Source organism: Lactuca sativa, chromosome 7 (assembly GCF_002870075.4).
Source record: "Lactuca sativa cultivar Salinas chromosome 7, Lsat_Salinas_v11, whole genome shotgun sequence".
Taxonomy (NCBI): Eukaryota; Viridiplantae; Streptophyta; class Magnoliopsida; order Asterales; family Asteraceae; genus Lactuca; species Lactuca sativa.
In genome coordinates this window covers 1,270,833-1,276,568 of record NC_056629.2, presented here as the reverse complement: position 1 = coordinate 1,276,568, position 5,736 = coordinate 1,270,833, and positions in this window count along the sequence as shown.

Here is a 5,736-nt window from a genome sequence, read left to right as displayed (position 1 = left end):
TGTATAAGGTCACAGGCGTAACCGAACATCAGACCGCTGAACTCACAGCTATTGTAAACGAAGACAATGCTGATGGCTGCGACGATTTCTTTTGGTCAGCTCCCATTGATAATGCTGATGAAACGGCAGGCCTGTCTGAAAGGACTTCATGGAAAAGCAAACGCAGATATGTGCCAGAACCTTTGAATAAGCCTGATAGCTTCGATGTGCCAAGTACTAGTGGTACAAAAGATGTTCCTCAAGAAAAAGGAATTCCTGCAAAAGAAGTCACTCCTTTAAGCGAAACATCATCAGTTCAGAGTGAACCAGCTAAAGGACAACAGAAACCAAAAGCAAATATCCATCATCAACCGAAGCAGATGAGAAATCAAAAACAGCGAAAGAATCAGAGATATAAGAAGAATCTCTCTGAAAGAAAACAGTTTTGGCAATCTCAAAATGCCTATTTCTCACATCACGACAGGAACTTAAAGTTAGAGAAAAGTCCTGTTAAATCACAAGAGAGCAATAACAACCGAAAGCAGAGGTTCGGTTCAGAAAATAACATCAACCGAAAGCAGGGGTTCGGTTCAGTGAACAACATCAACCGAAAGCAAAGGTTCGGTTCAGAGAACAAAAGAGATCAAAATTGTAGGTTAGGTCCCACTAATGATCAAAAGCAAAAGGGTCACCTAGAATCTCAAGTCAAGAAATCATCTCAGTCTAAGTTCTCTCATTCTAACTCTTCTAATTTTTCAAATTCTTCTAATTCCTCTCAATCCCATTCTATACTCCCTTCTGTTCACTCTCAAAAACCTCAATCATCAACTGAACTAAAAGGAAAACTGAAGGTTTCATTAGTTAAACCAGAGTCCAAACCAAAAGCAACGAATCCCAATAAAATTAAGGTTTTCACCGTCAAAAAGAAAGATGAAACAACACTAATAAAAAGAACATATCTTGTTTACATCTCTCTTACTATTCCTGTTCCTGTGAAAGGCTCACGAGGACCCAAGAAACTTTGGGTTCCTAAATCTGCTTAATTTATGCAGGTTATCAGTGATGAGCAGTTTGACGAAGAATGGTACATTGACAGTGGCTGCTCGCATCACATGACAGGAAGGAAGGAAGAGCTAAGGGAATACAGGTCTCTTTCAAATGGTGGAAATGTCAAGTTCGAGAACAACTCCTTTGGCACCATAAAAGGCTATGGAATGATTACAAATAGTGATTTCACGATTAGGAAGGTTGCATACGTGGAAGGACTACAACATAACCTCATCAGTGTATCTCAGCTTGTTGGAGGTACCGGTCTCAAGGTTTCATTCGACGATGAGGGTTCAGAAATAATTAAGAAGAAGACGAAAAGAGTTACTCTTAAATCGGAGCGTAAAGGTGAAATGTTTCCCTTAAACCTCAAACCTATCAAAGGGAACCCAACTATCTGCCTGTTATCCAAAGCACAATCTGACGAAAGCTGGTTGTGGCACCGAAGGCTCTCTCATCTCAACTTTAAGGATATCAACAAAATTGTCACTGGAGGTCATGTTCGAGGTCTTCCATTGCTCACGTACGATAGAGAACATTTGTTTGCTGCATGTGAAATGGGAAAGCAAGGCGTCAAAGTCATCCATCTATAATAAACACTAAAGTCGTTGAACCACTAGAATTACTTCATATTGATTTGTGTGGTCCATCATCTATCGAAAGTATCGGTGGTAGCAAGTACATTCTTGTTATTGTTGATGACTTCTCGCGTTTTACATGGGTGTTCTTTCTGAAGCTTAAATCTGAGGCGACTTACAAGCTAAAGGTGTTCATCAAGCAGATTGAAGTACAGCTGAAGAAAGTCGTTCGCAACATCAGGAGCAACAATGGACTGGAGTTCAAAAATAAAGATTTCGAAGAATTCCTGGCAGAGAAAGGAATTAGTCACAACTTCTCAGCTCCCTACACACCTCAACAAAACAGAATTGTCGAAACACGAAACCGATCTTTGTGTGAAGCGGCCCGAACCATGCTAAGTTTCACTTCCTTACCTTTATATTTTTGGGCTGATGCTATTTCTGCTGCTTGTTTTACACAGAACAGGTCATATCTCAATAAGCGCTTCACTCTCACTCCTTATGAGATCATCAACAACAAGAAGCCAAATGTCAAGTTTTTCCATGTGTTCGGTTCACGGTGTTTCATCTTCAATTCTAAAGAACACCGCAACAAGTTTGATGTCAAAGCCGACGAAGGAATATTTCTGGGCTATTCTCTCACTTCTAAAGCATACAGGGTATTAAACAAGCGTTCGAGGAAAATAGAAGAAACCTATTATGTGACTTTTGACAATAGCTATGTCAAAAAGTTAAAGGCCAACGAAGACACAGCTGGAGAAATCTTTCCTCAAACTGGCCAAGTCACAGCCTCAATCGCAAACCTATTCGAGAAGTTTGTTGAGTTATTTGATGAACCAGAGAAGGCCACTCTCTCAGAAGCCAGCGCGGCAGACAACAAGGTAGATCATCTGAAGCAACTAGTCGAAGATGCTACAAAGCGAATGAATGAAGGAGTATCCAATTCCAACGAATCTCCACAGCACAATGCTTCAGTTGAGGGGGAGGATCCGCCATCATCATCTCATCCAAGCTCACATGTTGAAGGGGAGAATAGTTCTCAAGCTGCTCCTGGACACACTTTACCAACTGAAAGTACCGCACCAACCGAAAGTGCCTCACCACCCGAAGGTGCATCAACACCTGAAAGCTCAGCTCCACCAGAAACCTCTGAAGCTCAAGATACTCAAGAAATACTTGATAGCATATCTGTCGAGGGGGAGAATGCAGACATGTCTTACGACTATGAAAGTCAATCCGAACTAGAAGAGATGGTAAATGCTGAATTGGATCCAACCTTTGATCCAAACTACCCTCCTCTCGTCAAATGGACCAGAGATCATCCTGTCTCCCAAGTTATTGGTAATGTATCTGAAAAAGTTCTAACCCGATCATAACCCAAGGCAAAACAAACTTCCTTGTTTTCAAAAGTAGAATTCTATATGTTTAACTCCTTCGTCTCAAAAGTTGAACCAAAGACAGTTAACACTGCTCTTGATCACTCCGATTGGGTTCAAGCTATGCAAGACGAACTGAATGAATTCGAAAGGAACAAAGTTTGGCGACTCATTCCAACTCCTCCAGATGCCTCAGTTGTTGGTCTCAAATGGCTCTTCAGGAACAAAATGGACAAGGAAGGGAATGTGATACGAAACAAAGCACGTCTGGTAGTGAAAGGATATTGTCAGGAGGAAGGAATTGACTATGAAGAGACTTTCGCTCCTGTAGCTAGGTTGGAATCCGTTAGAATATTTCTCGCCTATGTTGCACACAAAAACTTTGAAGTCTACCAAATGGACGTCAAGTGTGCATTTCTCAATGGAGAACTTGAAGAAACAGTGTACGTGGAGCAACCTCCTGGATTCGTAAATGAAAGATATCCTAATCATTGTTATATTTTGGACAAAGCCGTGTATGGACTGAAACAAGCTCCGAGAGCCTGGTATGAAACGCTGACAAAGTTTTTAAAGATGTCCAAATTCAAACAAGGTTCGGTTGACCCAACCTTCATTCGTAAGAAGGAAGGTAACCAACTTATGATTGTTCAAATTTACGTCGATGATATCATCTTCGGCTCTACGAAATCCCAACTTAACAGCTGAATTCAGAAAGCTGATGGAGACTAAATTTGAAATGAGCTCAATGGGTCCAATTAACTTTTTCCTTGGTTTAAATATTAGACAGGGACCCGAAGGCATCTTTATTAATCAGGAAGCTTACATGAAGACTCTCCTTGCAAAATTTGGCATGATGGGAGATTCAAAGGTCAAAGTTCCAATGGCGTTCGGCACCAAGCTCACTCCATCCTTGGATAAACCGGCAGTTGATATTACGCTTTATCGCTAGATGATCGGTTCTCTGATGTATCTTACTGCTAGCAGGCCTAACATGATGTTCTCTGTTTGTTACTGTGCTAGATTTCAGGAGAACCCACGCGAACCTCGCATGCTTGCAGTGAAGAACATTCTACGATATCTCAATCGAACTACCTCTTTAGTTCTATGGTATCCTTCCAACTCAGGCTTCTTCGTTCAAGCCTACTCAGATGCAGACCTTGGAGGCTGTGGACTCGACAGGAAAAGCACCACTGGCGGATGCCAATTCCTTGACGGGAAGTTGGTTAGCTGGCAATCAAAGAAACAAACGTGTGTGTCTTTGTCTACAGCTGAAGCAGAATACATTGCAGCTGCATCCTGCACTTCTCAAGTGATTTGGATCCAAAGTCAAATCAGGGACTACGGACTCAATATGAAAAAGATCCCACTATATTGTGACTCTGAAAGTGCAATTAGGATCTGTCATAACCCAGTGCAACACTCCAAGACTAAGCACATAGCACTGAGGTATCACTTCATTAAAGATCATGTGGAAGATGGAAACGTTGAAATTCACTTTGTTAGATACACTGATCAACTGGCTGATGTCTTCACCAAATCCCTTCCTGAAGCATCGTTCAACAAAATTCTACATGGGCTAGGCATGATGGAATCAGAACCAGTACCACAAATCACCTCTCAAACTCCAAAGTAAGAAGCGAAATAGACCGAATGTTCGGGTTCGGTTTTTGTACTCATGTACCGAAATGAACCGAACGCTCGGGTTCGGTTGGATAATCTGCACTTCGCTCATCAATCAAAGGTGGTTTTCTTTGTTGTAAATTTCATATATAGTTGTTCCTATTACATTTATTTTATTGTCAAATGTATTTCCTTTTTGAAAATCTAATTTCTTCGGTAACCGAAATAGAACAAACGTTCGGGTTCGGTTTTCCAAATTTTTTCAAAACCGAAACCAACCGACGGCTCGGGTTCGGTTTTCTAAAATTTTTCAAAACCGAAACCAACCGAACGCTCGGGTTCGGTTTTCCAAAATTTTTCAAAACCGAAACCAACCGAACGCTCGGGTTTGGTTTTCCAAAAATTTTCAAAACTGAAACCAACAGAAGGCTCGGGTTCGGTTATCCAAAATTTTTCAAAACCGAAACCAACTGAAGGCTCGGGTTCGGTTTTCCAAAATTTTTTAAAACCGACACCAACCAAACGCTCGGGTTCGGTTTTTCAACATTTTTCACAACCGAATGCTCGGGTTCGGTTCCAAAGTTTTTTTAATCTTTTTATTTTCTTTCTCAGTCTTGTTTTTTTATTTAATTTTTTTATTATTTATTTATTTTATATATCAAAAATTTCAAAAATATTTCTTTTCTTCAAATATCAAAAACTCCAAAAATATGTTGTTCTTTATTTACTTTTTGGCTTTAATTTTATTTGTGTGTTCGTTTATGGGGAAATTGTTGAATTAGTTAAGTGTCCGTAGAAGCATGCTGTTGTATGTGCCCAAAGTCTCATCAGATTCTGAATAAAAGCCTTCATGACTTGGTATACACAAACCTTGTCTTCCCAATTAGGCTATCACATTTATTCTAATCGTGAGCTACCTAACTCTCTTCTCACATGAGATAAGAGTTTTCTGCTTGGTCCTATTTTTCACAGCAGAGGTACTTTGATTTCTTACACCATCTCTATTGCATTTCTCCATTAAATTCGTTTGATAAACGTAACCCTTGAGACTCTCAGAAATTACCACTGAGGTTTATGGTTACTCAAAAACTGCGTTTATGATCTTAGTTTCGTGCCACTACGAGCTGAGTGAAACC